General features: G+C 41.1%; 1 protein-coding gene across 1 annotated transcript in view; it reads left to right on the forward strand.

Moving 5' to 3' along the window:
- The first annotated feature begins 237 nt into the window (after window positions 1–237).
- Window positions 238–19598, forward strand: part of LOC106567584 (calpain-5) — a 62676-nt gene continuing 43315 nt past the window's right edge. The window contains exon 1 of the mRNA XM_014137084.3: window positions 238–430. The gene's annotated coding sequence lies outside the window, so the exon portion shown is untranslated. The remainder of the gene's footprint in view (window positions 431–19598) is intronic.

Raw genomic sequence — 19598 nt, forward strand, 5'->3', positions numbered from 1 at the left:
TAGTCACCCATGATTAATACAAAAAATGCCTAAATGCCACTTGTAAATGCCACTGGACAGGTGTTAGGAACACGTGTAAAAATTACATTTGACACTTGAATAAAGCACGTGAATATGATCATTACGAGTGTTCAAATCACCTGTAAACGCACACTGAACAAGTGAAAAAAAAAATCTACATTTGACACTTGAAAAAAGCAAGTGAAACATGATAATGACAAGTGTTGACATGTTCCAAGTAAAACGATTTGAACCTTTTGGCTTTCCATAGGGGAGCGCGAGATTGCAAGCGGATCAGAGGGGGGTTCGTCGCTCAGGCAGGACCGAGGAGGAATCACAGCAGCCCCGGCTGGGACTGCCATACCCGACCCGCTGGATCCCCGGAGGAACAGAGAGAACACGTCGCCCAAGGGAGAGGAGCTCTGTTCAGGTAACAGTAAAACAACACCGCCTCATTTGCATTAGGGACCTCGCTGCAGATGGCGCTTTTGGAATCCGTGCAATACGAGTGACTGTGGTTGAGGTGATGGGAGACGGGAACCGTAGTTGGAAGGAAAATACAGTAGGCTAGTCATGCGAGCTGCTGCCGCGGCTTGTGTTGTGCTCAAAGCAGGGTGCATATACGAGACATGATCCATTACCAACGGAGTTAGCCTATGCCTCGCCGTCAGTTGGGAGCATTGTTTGACCCGTCGCGTGCACTGCTGTGGGATACCACGCGCGAAGGAAGTCTTGCAAGATGTGGTTATTAGCTAGTATCTGCTCTTTCCACAATTGGCAACAGAATAACAAATTATCCCACCAAACAATAGACTACCACTGCAACCTTGATTTCTAGCTACAATTTGCCACTACTGCTATAACCCTATTTTCTTATTTATGCCTTCCAGAAGGGCTTGCAGTAGAGTGGTGCTTATTTGATCATTTTGATATTTCAGGAGAATGTATTGCTAACTTGCTCCTTCTGATATGCGAGGACCAAGTTGAGAATTGTTTGGTTTTAAGACCAACACCCACACGGATACTGTCCTCTCCTTGCCTGACGACCCTGCATTTAATTCCGTTGCTCTATCGACTGCTAGTTGGCCGGAGCGATGTGGATGGATAGGTAGCTAGACAAGTTATCTCCCATAGCTACCAGACGCAGCTGTGTCCAAATTATAGGATCTTATTATTACCATTACGACCGTCTAAACCTTCAATCTTTCACCTAAACAGTTACACAGACTTGAGTAAATAGCCTACTGTTATAGGCAGACAAATGGTCAGATAGTGTTCTGCCCTAGATCTAACAGTCCATTGCAAAATAATAAATGTCTACTATAGGCCTGACTGCCTTAAATTATGTCATATGCAAGCCATTTGTAAAACTATATGTAATCTGACCGATGTTGAATAACAACAAACTCCCTTGCTGATTCTTAAATGTAGGTCCATGTGATACAACTAATATAGCCTACTGGATGCTAACGCTCTCTCTCCTGTAAGAAGCCTTGCCTATCTGTCCCCCAATGCAGTTCCCCAACTCCAGTCATCAAGTACACCCAACAGTAGGCTACATATTTTTGTTGTGGCCCTGGACAAGCATACCTTGACAAGTTGAATCAGGTGTTTTTGTCTGGGTTTACAATTGTGCTCTTGGGGGTACTCAGGCACAGAGGTTGGGAAACACTGCCATAATGCACTCTTCTTTTGTTATGACTAATGCATTTGGCCTATAAAGGCCAGCCTATTAGTTATAGCCAATTATGATGCATGTAGGCTGATGGGTTAGGAGAGTGACGGAGGATGACGAAACGGAACGTTCATATGGAAATTAATTGTGTAGAGCGCAAATGATTGTCTGTCAGATAGAAATCGGGAATTGTGTCATCTCTATTCATTCTATTTCTATATGTAACATTCAGGGCCCGGTTTCCCAAAAGCATCTTAAGGTCATGACTAGACGGATCCAGCTTTTGCCAATTGTACGTCATAATTGTTATATATATATATATATATATATATATTATTTTGCTAACCGTATCCCTTTTCTAACTTTAACTTAATTCTCCTAACCTGCTACGTTATTATCCTGCTGCGTAAGTTATCCTACCTGACTTTAATTTGACAAAAGCTGGATCCCTCCTAGCTTTAAGGCTAAGTTAATCGTTAGAACCTTCATAGGAGCATCGCTAAATCTCTGAGCTCTTTCCCAAAATCATCCTTACTAAAGTTGCACATGAAAACACTTTATTTACCGACTTCCTCAGACCACTCGTAGAACAGCTAAGTTCGTCGTTAGATTCGTTTTTTTCCCTACTGCTTCACTTTATGTGCATTACCGCTAAACATAGAATCAATATGTTTATCTGTCTCTCTGTGAGCGCCGATAACTTCACAACGAAGTTGACTACATATACAAAGTTGCCAATGTCTTTGCAATTGTTACAAACAAGCAAAGGACAAAAATATGCTCCAAATAAAAACCGAGATGACTGCATTAAAAGATAAATAGCTTACCTACAGTATAGGCTTCATATTAATATTAAAATCAATTTCATGTTCATTCATGTTCATAAAAATTTTGCTATTTTTTCTATTTTCTATTTTTTCTATATATATATATATATATATATATTATTTTTTTTTCTTCTATTTTTATAAAAGTCTGTAACTTTTGTGGAGACTGACAGGTGCGCAATGATGTGCCAGATCTTAATTTTATGCATTATTATAGGGTCTCAATATTTGCAGCCATAGGTGATAATATCTCTGTAGGAGCTGATCCGTTGTCATTATTGAGGAATAGTTCTGTTAAGGTAAGATTTGAATGGAGAAAGGCTGCGCTGCAATCAGCTTTCTTTCAATCCTATCAGTATCGATCTTATCAATATCGATGTATTCCTCAACACACACTTAGCAAATCTCTCTGTGTGGTGTTTTGGGAAACACAGTTTAAATCTTCCGCATTGCAGGACAGATGTATCATTAAAACACTCGTAAGCCTAAGTTCCTTCGCTATCGGGAAACCGGGGCCTGAACGTTCCAGGTTCCTGAATACACCACTGATGTCAGATGCATGGATCGGCCAGCTTTTAGCTTGCTAGAGGAGACTGCAGAGAGGAAGAAAGTATGGCATAATGCTGCTGGCTGGGATAGCCCTCCTCATAACACATTCAGGAGGGGGTGAGGGAGAGGGGGAAGGCCCTGCCTGCCTGTGGTGCAACCCTCCACCAGCCAACCAGTGCAGGTATCCCCTCTTTCACTTTTTTTCTCTGCGCTACCACACAGGGAGATGGAGAGAGCTGTATCTCTCTCTTTTGCACTTTCTTCCTCTGCACTACCACACCAACAAAGAAAACGAGTATCTCTTTCTCTCACGCTCTCTTCTTTGTCTTTCTCTGCACTACCACACCACCAAAGAGAAAGACGGAAATGTCTCAGTACTGTGTACACACACACACACACACACAGAGACAGTTCCTCCAGATCCATGGGTGTAATCAGGATGTTGGCAGAGCAGAGTTAATCAGTCCTCATCCTAGAGACAATCACTTTGTCTGTGTCCTATCAGAAGACCAGACATATGTCCCAAATGGCTCCCTATATACTGTACTACTTTTAAGGGCCCATAAGGGCCCTGGTCAAAATGTCTGAATTGCATTATTATATTATTTGATACTTTAGTAGTCTCATTAAATGAACCCTTGCAATGACGAACCCTATACTGACTATGTACATTTTTTATTTTCAGATGATTACTGATTTCCAAACTGACATGGAAATGTATTGTACGTGTTGTCTGTAGTGTAATATCAAAATTCTGGATGATTCATATTGACTATAGAACTAGACATGTTATACACTACATGACCAAAAGTATGTGGACACCTGCTCGTCAAGCATATCATTCCAAAATCATGGGCATTAATATGGAGTTGTCCGCCCTTTGCTGCAATAACAGCCTCCACTCTTCTGGGAAGGCTTTCCACTAGATGTTGGAACATTGCTGCGGGAACTTGCTTCCAGTCAGCAACAAGAGCATTAGTGAGGTCAGGCACTGATGTTTGGCAATTAGGCCTTGCTCGCAGTCAGGGTTCCAATTCATCCCAAAGTTGTTTGATGGGGTTGAGGTCAGGGCTCTGCAGTCCAGTCAAGTTCTTCCACACCGATCTCGACAAACCATTTCTGTATGGACCTCGCTTTGTGCACAGAGGCATTGTCATGCTGAAACAGGAAAGGGCCTTCCCCAAACTGTTGCCAATAAGTTGTAAGCACAGAATTGTCTAGTATGTATGTATGTTAGAGGTCGACCGATTATGATTTTTCAACGCCGATACCGATTTATTGGGGGACCAAAAAAAAAAAAAGCCGATACCGATTAATCGGGCGATTTTTTTTTAATTTATTTGTAATAATGACAATTACAACAATACTTTATGAACACTTATTTTAACTTAATATAATACATCAATAAAATCAATTTAGCCTCAAATAAATAATGAAACATGTTCAATTTGGTTTAAATAATGCAAAAACAAAGTGTTGGAGAAGAAAGTAAAAGTGCAATATGTGCCATGTTTAACGTTTAAGTTCCTTGCTCAGAACATGAGAACATAAGAAAGCTGGTAGTTCCTTTTAACATGAGTCTTCAATATTCCCAGGTAAGAAGTTTTAGGTTGTAGTTATTATAGGAATTATAGGACTATTTCTCTCTATACGATTTGTATTTCATATACCTTTGACTATTGGATGTTCTTATAGGCACTTTAGTATTGCCAGTGTAACAGTATAGCTTCCGTCCCTCTCCTCGCTCCTACCTGGGCTCGAACCAGGAACACATCGACAACAGCCACCCTCGAAGCAGCGTTACCCATGCAGAGCAAGGGGAACAACTACTCCAAGACTCAGAGCGAGTGACGTTTGAAACGCTATTAGCGCGCACCCCGCTAACTAGCTAGCCATTTCACATCGGTTACACCAGCCTATTCTCGGGAGTTGATAGGCTTGAAGTCATAAACAGCGCAATGCTTGAAGCATTGCGAAGAGCTGCTGGCGAAACGCACGAAAGTGCTGTTTGAATGAATGCTTACGAGCGTGCTGGTGCCTACCATCGCTCAGTCAGACTGCTCTATCAAATCATAGACTTAATTATAACATAATAACACACAGAAATACGAGCCTCAGGTCATTAATATGGTCAAATCCGGAAACTATCACATTTATTCTTTCAGTGAAATACGGAACCGTTCTGTATTTTATCTAACGGGTGGCATCCATAAGTTTAAATATTCCTGTTACATTGCACAACCTTCAATGTTATGTCATAATTACGTAAAATTCTGGCAAATTAGTTCGCAACGAGCCAGGCGGCCCAAACTGTTGCATATACCCTGACTCTGCGTGCAATGAACGCAAGAGGAGTGACACAATTTCACCTGGTTAATATTGCCTGCTAACCTGGATTTCTTTTAGCTAAATATGCAGGTTTAAAAATATATACTTCTGTGTATTGATTTTAAGAAAGGCATTGATGTTTATGGTTAGGTACATTCGTGCAACGATTGTGCTTTTTTTCGTAAATGCGCTTTTGTTAAATCATCCCTCGTTTGGCGAAGTCGGCTGTCTTTGTTAGGAAGAAATAGTCTTCACACAGTTCGCAACGAGCTAGGCGGCCCAAACTGCTGCATATACCCTGACTCTGTTGCAAGAGAAGTGACACATTTTCCCTAGTTAAAAGAAATTCATGTTAGCAGGCAGTATTAATTAAATATGCAGGTTTAAAAATACATACTTGTGTATTGATTTTAAGAAAGGCATTCATGTTTATGGTTAGGTACACGTTGGAGCAACGTGTACCTAAGCGATTATATGCAACGCAGGACAGGCTAGATAAACTAGTAATATCATCAACCATGTGTAGTTAACAAGTGATTATGATTGATTGATTGTTTTTTATAAGATGAGTTTAATGCTAGCTAGCAACTTACCTTGGCTTCTTACTGCATTCGTGTAACAGGCAGGCTCCTCGTGGAGTGAAATGTAAAGCAGGTGGTTAGAGCGTTGGACTAGTTAACCGTAAGGTTGCAAGATTGAATCCCCGAGCTGACAAGGTAAAAATCTGTCGTTCTGCCCCTGAACAAGGCAGTTAACCTGTTAGGGCTAGGGGGCAGCATTGACACGGCTGGATAAAAAACATACCCGATTTAATCTGGTTACCACTCCTACTCAGTAACTAGAATATGCATATACTTATTACATATGGATAGAAAACACCCTAAATTTTCTAAAACTGTTTGAATGGTGTCTGTGAGTATAACAGAACTCAAATGGCAGGTCAAAACCTGAGAGATTCCTTTACAGGAAGTGGCCTGTCTGACCATTTCTGGAACTTCTTTGCCATCTCTATCATTTACTAAGGATCTCTGCTCTAACGTGACACTTCCCACGTCGTCCATAGGCTCTCAGAGCCCGGGAAAAAAGAGAATGTCGTCATTCCAGCCCCAGGCTGAAACACATTATCGCCTTTCTCAAGTGGCCCATCAAGAGACACTAGCTTATGCGCGTGACCCCGACCGCCCCCGCCTTTGGGATTTTTTCCTCTGTTTGCCGAAAAGGAGATTCCCTGTCGGAATATTATCGCTTTTCTACGAGAAAAATGACGTAAAAATTGATTTTAAACAGCGGTTGACATGCTTCGACGTACGGCAATGGAATACTTTGAATTTTATTGTCAGGAATTGCGCCAAGCGCGCGACACTTCTTTACTATTTCGGATAGTGTCTGGAACGCACGAACAAAACGCCGCTATTCGGATATAACGATGGATTATTTTGGACCAAACCAACATTTGTTATTGAAGTAGACGTCCTGGGTGTGCATTCTGACGAAGACAACAAAAGGTAATGACATTTTTATAATAGTAAATATGATTATGGTGAGTGCTAAACTTGCCGGGTGTCTAAATAGCGAGCCCGTGATGCCTGGGCTATGTACTTAGAATATTGCAAAATGTGCTTTCACCAAAAAGCTATTTTAAAATCGGACATATCGAGTGCATAGAGGAGGTCTGTATCTATAATTCTTAAAATAATTGTTATGCTTTTTGTGAACGTTTATCGTGAGTAATTTAGTAAAATGTTAGCGAATTCCCCGTAAGTTTGCGGGGGGTATGCTAGTTCTGAACGTCACATGCTAATGTAAAAAGCTGGTTTTTGATATAAATATGAACTTGATTGAACAAAACATGCATGTATTGTATAACATAATGTCCTAGGGTTGTCATCTGATGAAGATCATCAAAGGTGAGTGCTGCATTTAGCTGTCTTCTGGGTTTTGGTGACATTATATGCTGGCTTGAAAAATGGGTGTCTGATTATTTCTGGCTTGGTACTCTGCTGACATAATCTAATGTTTTGCTTTCGTTGTAAAGCCTTTTTGAAATCGGACAGTGTGGTTAGATTAACGAGAGTCTTATCTTTAAATGGCTGTAAAATAGTCATATGTTTGAGAAATTGAAGTAATAGGATTTTGAAGATTTTGAAAATCGCGCCACAGGCTGGCAGTGGCTGTTACGTAGGTGGGACGAATTCGTCCCGCCGGTCCCATAGAGGTTAACCCACCGTTCCTAGGCCGTCATTGAAAATAAGAATGTGTTCTTAACTGAGTTGCCTAGTTAAATAAAGGTGTAAAATAAATCCATGTCCAAAAATACCGATTTCGGATTGATATGAAAACTTGAAATCAGCCCTAATTAATCGGCCATTCCGATTAATCGGTCGACCTCTAATGTATGTATGAATGTATACTGTAGCATTAAGATTTCCCTTCACTGGAATTAAGGGGCCTAGCCCGAACCATGAAAAACAGCCCCAGACCATTATTACTCCTCCACCAAACTTTACAGTTGGTACTATGCAATGGGGCAGGTAGCGTTCTCCTGGCATCCGCCAAGCCCAGATTTGTCTGTCGGACTACCAGATGGTGAAGCGTGATTCATCACTCCAGAGAACGCGTTTCCACTGCTTCAGAGTCCAATGGTGGTGAGCTCTAAACCACTCCAGCTGACACTTGACATTGCTCATGGTGATCTTAGGCTTGTGTGCGGCTGCTTGGCCATGGAAGTGTGCGGCTGCTTGGCCAGCTACCGACGAACAGTTCTTGTGCTGACGTTGCTTCCAGAGGCACGTTTGGATCTTGGTAGTGAGTGTTGCAGATTATTTTTATGTGCTACGCGCTTCAGCACTCGGTGGTCCCGTTCTGTGAGCTTGTGTGTCCTACCACTTTGCGGCTGAGCCGATGTTGCTCCTAGACGTTTCCACTTCACAATAACAGCACTTACTGTTGACCGTGGCAATTCTAGCAGGGCAGAAATTTGACAAACTGACTTGTTTGAAGGGTGGCATCCTATGACGGTGCCATGTTGAAAGTCACTGAGCTCTTCAGTATGGGCCATTCTACTGCCAATGTTTGTCTATGGAGATTGCATGGCTGTGTGTTCCATTTTATACAGCTGTCAGTCACGGGTGTGGCTGAAATAGCAAAATCCACTAATTTGAAGGAATATACACACACTATACTGTATATAAAGAAAGTATATCACCAACATTTCCAAAACTGAGACAGGCCTACAGTATATGGTTCTCTGTTGCAAGGCTTAGATGGTACTTTGAAAGCAATGTTTTTCTTTATGAAGAGTATTAGTATTAGCTAATTAGCCTTTTGGAGGCCCTGAGTGAGATTTTGCCATTGGGAGTAGAGAAAATGTTGCAGTTTTGAAGCATTTTATAATTATTTTTTGCCCCTTTTCTCCAATTTCGTGATATCCAATTGGTAGTTACAATCTTGTCTCATCGCTGCAACTCCCCAACGGGCTCGAGAGAGGCGAAGGTTGAGTCATGCGTCCTCCGAAACATGACCCGCCAAGCCGCGCTGCTTCTTAACACAATGCTTGCTAAACCCGGAAGCCAGAAGCGTGTCGGAGGAAACACCGTTCAACTCACGACTGAGGTCAGCTTGCAGGTGCCCGGCCCGCCACAAGGAGTCGCTAGAGCACAATGAGCCTAGTGAAATCCCCCAAATAAAAATATTTATTGGTCTGATGTGATTAATAAGGAGCATCCAGATGATGCACTTGATGAATTTATGAAATTGCTTCTACCAATTATTGATAAACATGCACCTGTTAAGAAACTGACTGTTTGAACTTTAAAGGCTCCATGGATTGATGAGGAATTGAAAAACTGAATGGTTGAAAGAGATGGGGCAAAATGAGTGGCTAAAAAATCTGGCTGCACATTATGACTGGTTGACTTACTGCAAATTGAGAAATTATGTGACTAAACTCAACAAAAAGGAGAAGAAACTGTGTTATGAAGATAAGATCAATGGTATAAAGAATGATGAGTGCTTTAAATGAAATGATGGCCAGAAAGACATTTAACTCCGTCTTACATCGAATCAAATGGCTTATTCATCACAAAACTATTTGATGTTGCCAATTATTTTATTGATCACTTCATTGGCAAAGTGGGCAAACAATGAACAGTGAGCCATCGTATTCATGCATAAAAAAACAAATGAAAGAAAAGCATTGCAAGTTTTCAATTTGTACTGTTAGTGTGGGAGAACAGCACTATGAGATATCAGCACTTTGAGATATCAGCTGATGTAAGAAGGGCTATATAAATACATTTGATTTGAGAAGGTGGAAAAATTGTAATCGATCAATAAGGACAAACCTGGCATTGACAACTTCGATGGAAAGCCACTGAGCATGGTAGCTGACTATAGCCACTCCTATCTGTCATATTGTTAATCTGAGCCTAGAGGAAAGTCTTTGTCCTCAGGTCTGGAGGGAAGCCAAAGTAATTCCGCTGCCCAAGAGAGGTAAAGCGGCCTTTACTGTTACTAACAGCAGACCTATCAGCTTGCTGCCAGCTCTTAGCAAACTGTTGGAAAAAATGGTGTTTGAGCAAATACAATGTTATTTCTCTGTAAACAAATTAACAACAGACTTTCAGCATGCTTATAGAGAAGGGCACTCAACATGTACTGCACTGACACAAACGACTGATGATTGGTTGTGATGGGTTCGGATTTCTAAACTTATATTATTAATCATTAGTTATACTAGAGACATGAGGAGTGCCATAGTCTGGTTTATACACCAGAAGTTGATGGGTATCTGTAGGAGGAATGTATATGGTAGAGGCAATAAGGCTTGGAATGTACTGAGTGAAGGAAAGACAATCACATCTTGGCAGGCACAGATAAGGGTGGAGAGATGTGGTTTAGTGAGGAAGGGGGCCCAGGTCAGGTCACGTTAAGGGAGAAGGAACAGTTTATTGCCCGCGTCACTTAATTTCCTGCCTAGCAACAAAGATGTAATGTTTAGAGAGGAGGAGATTCCAACCCAAATGGTGGTGTATATGTACTACCACTGGTGGAACCATGCCTTTGTCTTATGCAGCTGTATTGACCCAATGGGTGAATAAACTTGGTTGGAGCTTTCATAGTGTCCGTCAATTTCTTACTCGGATATTTAGAGCCTAACAGTTGAAAGAAATGAGAATATTGTGGGAGCTGTACTGTTATATTTCAGTGCAGCCTTTGATATTATTGACCATAACCTATTGCTGAAAAAACGTATGTGTTATGGCTTTTCAACCTCGTGGATTCAGAGCTATTTATCTAATAGAACTCAAAGGGTGTTCTTTAATGGAAGCTTCTCTAATGTCAAACATATAAAATGTGGTGTACCGCAGGCCAGCTCTCTAGGCCCTCTACGCTTTTCTATTTTTACCAATGACCTGCCACTGGCATTAAACAAAGCATTTGTGTCCATGTATGCTGATGATTCAACCATATATGCATCAGCAACCACAACTAATGAAGTCACTGAAACCCTTAACAAAGAGTTGCAGTCTTTTGGAATAGGTGGCCAGTAATAAACTGATCCTGAACACCTCTAAAACTAAGAGAATTGTATTTGGTACAAATCATTCCCTAAATTCTAGATCTCAGCTGAATCTGGTAATGAATGGAGTGGCTGTTGAACAAGTTCAAGAGACTAAACTACATGGTGCTACCTTAGATTGTAAACTGTCATGGTCAAAACATATGGTTGTAAAGATGGGGAGAGGTCTGTCCGTAATAAAGAGATTCTCTGCTTTTTTGACACCACACTCCAAAAAGCTAGTTTTGTCTTATCTTGAGGTCAAGTGCTGCAAGGAAAGACCTAGTTAAGCTGCAGCTGGCCCAGAACAGAGTGCCATGTCATGCTCTTTATTGTAATCAGAGGGCTGATATAAATACTATGCATGCCAGTCTCTCTTGGTTGAGAGAATTTGTTTATTTTATCTTTATTTAACTAGGTAAGTCAGTTAACAACAAATTCTTATTTTCAATGGGTTAACTGCCTTGTTCAGGGGCAGAACAACAGATTTGTACTTTGTCAGCTTGGGGATTTGAACTTGCAACCTTTCGGTTACTAGTCCAACGCTCTAACCACTAGGCTGCGCTGCCACCCCGTCCCACCTGGCCAACATCCAGTGAAATTGCAGAGCGCCAAATTCAAAAACAGAAATACTCATTATAAAAATTCATGAAACATACGGTGTCAGATTTCAAAAAGGCTTTACGGCGAAAGCATACTATGTAATTATCTGAGAACAGCGCCCAGCAGACAAATCATTACAAACAGTAACAAGCCAAGTAGCGGAGTTACACAACTCAGAAATAGTGATAAAATTAATCACTTACCTTTGATGATCTTCATATGTTTGCACTCACAAGACTCCCATTTACTCAATAAATGGTCGTTTTGTTCGATAATGTCCCTCTTTATGTCCAAAAACCTCCGTTTTGTTGGTGCGTTTTGTTCAGCAATCCATTGGAACAAAGCGCGGTCACAACAGACAGACAAAAAATCAAAAAAGTACAATAAAAGTTTGTAGAAACATGTCAAACGATGTTTAACATCAATCCTCAGGTTGTTTTTGTCATAAATAATCAATAATATTTCAACCGGACAAAAGCTTTGTCAATAAAAAAGGAGAAACAAGAAAGGCGCGCTCCCGATCGAATTTCCACTGTCCACTCATTGAAAGTGCTGCGTCTCCCTCACTTTTCAGAGTAAAAGCCTGAAACAATGCCTAAAGACTGGCCACATGTAGAAGAAGCCATAGAGATCGTGAACTGGGTCCTATGGTGGATAGGCTTTCAATGGAAAAACAGCCTTTCAAAATAATAGTATTTCCTGGATGGATTTTCCTCAGGTTTTCGCCTGCCATATCGGTTTTGTTATACTCACAGACATTATTTTAACAGTTTTGGAAACTTTAGAGTGTTTTCTATCCAAATCTACCAATTATATGCATATCCTAGCTTCTGAGCCTGAGTAGCAGGCAGTTTACTATGGGCACGCTTTTCATCCAAAATTCCGAATGCTGCCCCCTACCCTAGTGAAGTTAATGAGTTGAAAATCCCAAATTGTTTGCGTAGTAACTTACATCTCTGACACACACACCCCACCAGACATGCCACCAGGGGTCTTTTCACAGTCCCCAAATCCAGAACAAATTCAAGAAAGAGTACAGTATTATATAGAGACATTATTACAAGAACAGCAAACCTGTTTAAAAAATTTGTCCTTAACTTGTTATGGATAGGGGGCAGTATTTTCACGGCCAGATAAAAAACATTCCCGATTTAATCTGATTATTACTCCTGCCCAGAAACTAGAATATGCATATAATTATTAGCCTTGGATAGAAAATACTCCAAAGTTTCTAAAACTGTTTGAATGGTGTCTGTGAGTATAACAGAACTCATTTGGCAGGCCAAAACCTGAGAAGATTCCTTACAGGAAGTGCCCTCTCTGACCATTTCTTGGCCTTCTTGATCATCTCTATCCAAAACAGGGGATCTCTGCTGTAACATGACATTTTCTAACGCTCCCATAGGCTCTCAGAAGGCGCCAGAACGTTGAATGATGACTTTGCAGGCCATGGCTGAAAAACAGTAGCGCATTTGGATAGTGGTCGATCTGAGAACAATGAGACTGGGGGCGCGTGCACGAGACGACTCCATGTTTTTATTTTTTCGTCTTTGAACGAAAACAGGGTTTCCCGGTCGGAATATTATCGCTTTTTTACGAGAAAAATCGCATAAAAATTGATTTTAAACAGCGTTTGACATGCTTCGAAGTACGGTAATGGAATATTTTGACATTTTTTGTCCCGAAACGCGCCGGACGCGTCACCCTTCTTTACCCTTCGGATAGTGTCTTGAACGCACGAACAAAATGCCGCTATTTGGATATAACTATGGATTATTTGGAACCAAACCAACATTTGTTATTGAAGTAGAAGTCCTGGGAGTGCATTCTGACGAAGAACAGCAAAGGTAATCCAATTTTTCTTATAGTAAATCTGAGTTTGGTGAGTACCAATCTTGGTGGGTGTCAAAATAGCTAGCCATGATGGCCGGGCTATCTACTCAGAATATTGCAAAATGTGCTTTCACCGAAAAGCTATTTTAAAATCGGACACCGCGATTGCATAAAGGAGTTCTGTATCTATAATTCTTTAAATAATTGTTATGTTTTTTGTGAACGTTTATCGTGAGTAATTTAGTAAATTCACCGGAAGTGTTCGGTGGGAATGCTAGTTCTGAACGTCACATGCTAATGTAAAAAGCTAGTTTTTGATATAAATATGAACTTGATTGAACAAAACATGCATGTATTGTATAACATAATGTCCTAGCAGTGTCATCTGATGAAGATCATCAAAGGTTAGTGCTGCATTTAGCTGTGGTTTTGTTTTTTGTGACATTATATGCTAGCTTGAAAAATGGGTGTCTGATTATTTCTGGCTGGGTACTCTGCTGACATAATCTAATGTTTTGCTTTCGCTGTAAAGCCTTTTTGAAATCGGACAGTGTGGTTAGATAAAGGAGAGTCTTGTCTTTAAAATGGTGTAAAATAGTAATATGTTTGAAAAATTTAAGTTTTGGGATTTTTGAGGAATTTGTCATTCGCGTCAAGCCTATCATTGGATATTGGAGCAGGTGTTCCGCTAGCGGAACGTCTAGATGTAAGAGGTTAAGCTGTTTCTGTCTATTAATGGTCTGTATTATGTCATGTTTTGTGTGGACCTCGGGAAGAGTTGCAACAGCTAATGGGGATCCTAATAAAATACCCCCGGCCAAACCCCCCACGACGCTGGGCCAATTGTGTGCTGCCCTATGGGGCTCCCGGTCACTGCCGGCTGTGACATAGCCTGGGAACGAACCCGAGGCTGTAGTGGCACCTCAGCACTGTGATGCAGTGCCTTATACCTCTGCGCCACCTGGGATGCCCTTAAAGCATATTTTACCGTAGGTATGAGGTACTTTTCTGAATATGCATTTTTTTTTTTATATACTCCAAACCCACCACTTTTGTGCGTGGTTTAAGAGATCTATTTTAATGTAATCTGACCATAGCTTACCTGGAGTTAGATAAACAGCATTGGCACTTGGAACCGATGCTGTGGTCAGATGATATGAAAATAAAGCTCTTTAGCCACACATGCCAGTGGTGGTTTGGCATTAAAAAAACAGAAGCATATACAAAGTATCTCATACCTATGGTAAAATATTGTGGTGGATCTTAGATGTTATTGAGTTATTTTGCTTCCACTGCTCCTGGGGCCCTTGTTAAGGTCAATGGCATCATGAACTTTACCAAGACCCTGGACATTTTAGCCAAAAACCTGGTTGCAAGTGGACCTTCCAGCAAGACAATAACCCCAAGCACTAATCAAAATAAATGGTTAATTGACCACAAAATCAACATTTTACAATATCCATCTGTCTCCGGACTTTAACCCCATTGAAAACCAGTGGTTTGAATTGGGGAGGGCAGTCCATAAGAGCAGACAAAGGATATCAAGGATCTCGAAGGCTTCTGTATGGAGGAATGGTCTGAGCCCTCCCATCGTGTTTTCCAGTCTCATAAAACATGTTATAAAAAGGCTCAGTGTGGTAATCCTGTCAAGGGGAGGGTAGTACAGTATTGAATACTGTGGTGCCAATAAGTTTGACCTCTTTCCCCCCTACCTTTTTTTCTTACTTGTTCAACAAAATCTCTTTCTCTGAGCATTTGTATTAGTAGAAAATAATATAATTTCCCTATTTTCTTTTAACATATAATATTTGTATTTATTCTTTTTTGGTTATCTATCAAGTGTGCCAATAATTATGGAACTGACTGTATATGTTATAAAGACATTTCATTATCATAGTAGTCTCGCCAAGCAGGTCTAGTCAACACGGAGGTGAGAGGATGGTACTGTGACTTAGAGATGGTCACCAGTTCTCCAGTACTGCTGGTATGCATTTGATTTGAGACAACAAGTATGGCGTCAATCATTCATCATCACCTTTGTGCACTGATTCATTGTGTCATTGTCATGTGGCTTGTTCTGAGTGAGATGGATTGGAACTACACTGAACAAAAATATAAACGTAAATGTATAGTGTTGGTCCAATGTTTCATGAGCTGAAATAAAACATCCCAGAAATGTTCCATATGCACATAAAGCTTAGTTCTCCAAAATAACATGCACAGATTTGTTTACATCCCTGTTAGTTAGCATTTATGCTTTTCCAAGATAATCCATCCATCATTGACCTGACTGCAGTTGAGTGTCGTAACCTTCGATGGCCACTGGCACGCTGGAGAAGTGTGCTCTTCACAGATGTATCCTGGTTTCAACTGACCGGGCAGATTGCAGACAGCGGTTTGCTGATGTCAATGTTGTGAACAGAGTGCCCCATGGTGGGGTTATGGTATGGGCAGGTTTAAGCTACGTACAACGAACACAATTGCATAAGTCTATGCTAGGTAAAGCTCCGACTTATCTCAGTTCACTGGTCACGCTAACAACACCCACCCGTAGCACACGTTCCAGCAGGTATATCTCACTGATCATCCCCAACACCTCATTTGGCCGCCTTTCCTTCCAGTTCTCTGCTGCCAGTGACTGGAACGAATTGCAAAAATCACTGAAGTTGGAGACTTTTATTTCCCTCACCAACTTTAAACATCAGCTACCTGAGCTGCTAACCGATCGCTGCAGCTGTACATAGTCCATCTGTAAATTGCCCACCCAATCTACCTACCTCATCCCCATACTGTTTTTATTTTATTTACTTTTCTGCTCTTTTGCACACCAGTATTTCTACTTGCACATCATCATATGCTCATTTATCAATCCAGTGTTAATCTGCTAAATTGTAATTATTCGCTCCTATGGCCTATTTATTGCCTACCTCCTCATGCCTTTTGCACACACTGTATATAGACTTTCTTTTTTTTCTACTGTGTCATTGACTTGTTTATTGTGTTATTGGCTTGCTTATTGTTTACTCCATGTGTAACTCTGTGTTGTTGTCTGTGTCACACTGCTTTGCTTTATCTTGGCCAGGTCACAGTTGTAAATGAGAACGTGTTCTCAATTAGCCTACCTGGTTAAATAAAGCTGAAATAAAACATTTTTATTTTTTTATCGATGGCAATTTGAATGCACAGAGATACCGTGATGAGATCCTGAGGCCCATTGTGGTGGTATTCATCCGCCGCCATCACCTCATGTTTCAGCATGATAATGTGCGGCCCCATGTCGCAAGGATCTGTACACAATTCCTGGAAGCTGTAAATGTCCCAGTTCTTCCATGACCTGCATATTCACCAGGCATGTCAACCATTGAGCATGTTTGGGATGCTCGTCATAGACTTGTACGACAACGTGTTCCAGTTTCCAGCAACTTTGCACAGCCGTTGAAGGGGAGTGGGACAACATTCCACAAGCCACAATCAACATCCTGATCAACTCTATGCGAAGGAGATTTGTCACACTGCATGAGGCAAATGGTGGTCATACCAGTTACTGACTGGTTTTCTCATCCACGCCCCTACTTCTTGTGTGTGTGACAAACAGATGCATATCTGTATTCCCAGTCATGTGATGTCCATAGATTAAGGGCCTAATTTATTTATTTCAATTGACTGAGGTCCTTATATTCTTTGAAATTCTTGCATGTTGCGTTTTACATTTTTGTTCAGTGTAGATGGTAATTGTACATGAACTACAAGATTGAGCTCAGGTGCATCCTGTTTCCATTAATCATCATTGAGATGTTTCTACAATTTGATTAGAGTCCATCTGTGGTAAATTCAATTGATTGGACATGATTTGGAAAGGCACACAACTGTCTATTAACAGTCCCACAGTTGACCGTGCATGTCACAGAAAAAACCAAGCCATGAGGTCGAAGGAATTGTCTGTAGAGCTCCGAGACAGGATTGTGTCGAGGCACAGATCTGGGGAAGAGTACCATAAAATGTCTGCAGCATTGAAGGTCTCCAAGAACACAGTGGCCTCCATCATTCTTAAATGGAAGTAGTTTGGAACCACCAAGAACTCTTCCTAGTGCTGGCCGCCCGGCCAAACTGAGCAATCGGGGGAGAAGGGGCTTGGTCAGGGAGGTGACCAAGAACCCGATGGTCACTCTGACAGAGCTCCAGCGTTCCTCTGTGGAGATGGGAGAACCTTCCAGTAGGACAACCATCTCTGCAGCTCTCCACCAATCAGGCCTTTTATGGTATAGTGGCCAGACGGAAGCCACTCCTCAGTAAAAGGCACATGACAGTCCGCTTGGACACAAGATTCTCTGGTCTGATGAAATCAAGATTGAACTATTTGGCCTGAATGCCAAGCTTCACGTCTGGAAGAAAACCTGGCACCATCCCTATGGTGAAGCGTGGTGGTGGCAGCATCATGCTGTGGGGATGTTCTTCAATTGCAGGGAATGGGAGACTAGTCAGGATCAAGGCAAAGATGAATGGAGCAAAGTACTGAGAGATGCTTGATGAAAACCTTCTCCAGAGCGCTCAGGACCTCAGACTGGGGCGAAGTTTCACCTTCCAACAGGACAATGACCCTACGCATGCTGCCAAGACAGCACAGGAGTGGCTTCGGGACAAGTCTGTGAATGTCCTTGAGTGGCCCATCCAGAGCCCGGACTTGAACCCGAGACCTGAAAATAGCTGTGCAGCGACGCTCTCCATCTAACCTGACAGAGCTTCAGAGGATCTGCAGATAAGAATGGGCGAAACTCCCCAAATATAGGTGTGCCAAGCTTGTAGCGTCATACCCAAAAATAATTGAGGCTGTAATTGCTGCCAAAGGTGCTTCAACAAAGTACTGAGTAAAGGGTCATGAATAGTTCTGTGAATGTGATATTTGAGTTTTTATTTTTTGACAATATTTTTTTATAAAAGCTGTTTTTGTTTTGTCATTATGGGGTGTTGTGTGTAGATTCATCCATTTTAGAATAAGGCTGTAACGTAACAAAATGTGGAAAAAGTCAAGGGGTCTGAATACTTTCTGAGAGCACTGTATTTTACAGCAAATGTCATGATGAAATAATTAAAGTATAATTGATCAAATTGTCACAAGAGGAGGAGCATTGGCGACCTTTAGAAAATGTAATTAATTGAAAATGAGTAACTCATTTCAGAAAAATAACTTGCTTTTCTATTAACCATCCTGGACGTTTCCAATGATGACATTTATATAAATCGTGTTGATTAATTCATGACTAAGTAAATTATGTGATGAATATATTATTTTTATGCAATGTCAAGGTAACCTGACCATTTCATTGATGTAAATTTAAATGTTTCAGGTGACGAGGTCACACAACACAGACAGGCAGGTGTGGAGACTGGGACAAGTCTCTATAGGATCAGAAGAAGAAAGAAAGATCTAAGGATTCATAAAAACAGGATCTAACCCAACTTGCATCGTGTTAGTCTCATTTAAAGAGTGAATACAAATGTATTGGGGATTAAAATAGATTTGTTAAGGGCACTAGACCTCTAATTCACACATAGAACTAGAAAATATTTCCTGAAGAAAATGTGTGCTTGCTTTAGTTGTCAACGTGTTTTATGGTAGTGGAAGACGTTGGCACACTAATGACTTGCTCCATTGGTAGTGTCTGACAATACCTTGTAGGCTATCCAGTAAAACCACACTTGTTACAATAGGCTACGAAGTAAAGCTAATGATGCTAATATTTTTGAATAGTAACATGTTTATTATGCCTACCATTAGCCTGTAGACCTATTGTTCAAATTCATAAACTTCTCTCCAATCAATTACATTTAAGCGTTTGGCCTATTAGCTGTTGATTGCTGCTAAACCAAATACATGACCGTGTATGTTCTCAAACCTCACCCCCGAGCTCTGGCCATCGACCCATTTGTGCTCGTCTTGCATGGAAGAGAGTGGGCGTGTGCCTGCATGGGGGTTTTCCCTCTGCAGTCTCCATCGAGACTGGTCTGCACCATCTGTGCCATTTTTTTTGGCTCCAACTGCAACCTCTTTATTTCCCCACGTATTCAGCTGATAAATGCAATCAGTGAGTCTGAATTGAATCAGCTGCCTTCGTCAATATTAGGGGCCGGCTATTTATTTTATTATGACAATATCAAATGTCGTATTTATCCATCTGTGAATAGGTTATTGATGGCAGCTATTGAGGGCAAACCCAATAGTTAG

Source organism: Salmo salar, chromosome 13 (assembly GCF_965601325.2).
Source record: "Salmo salar chromosome 13, fSalSal1, whole genome shotgun sequence".
NCBI classification, from domain to species: domain Eukaryota; kingdom Metazoa; phylum Chordata; class Actinopteri; order Salmoniformes; family Salmonidae; genus Salmo; species Salmo salar.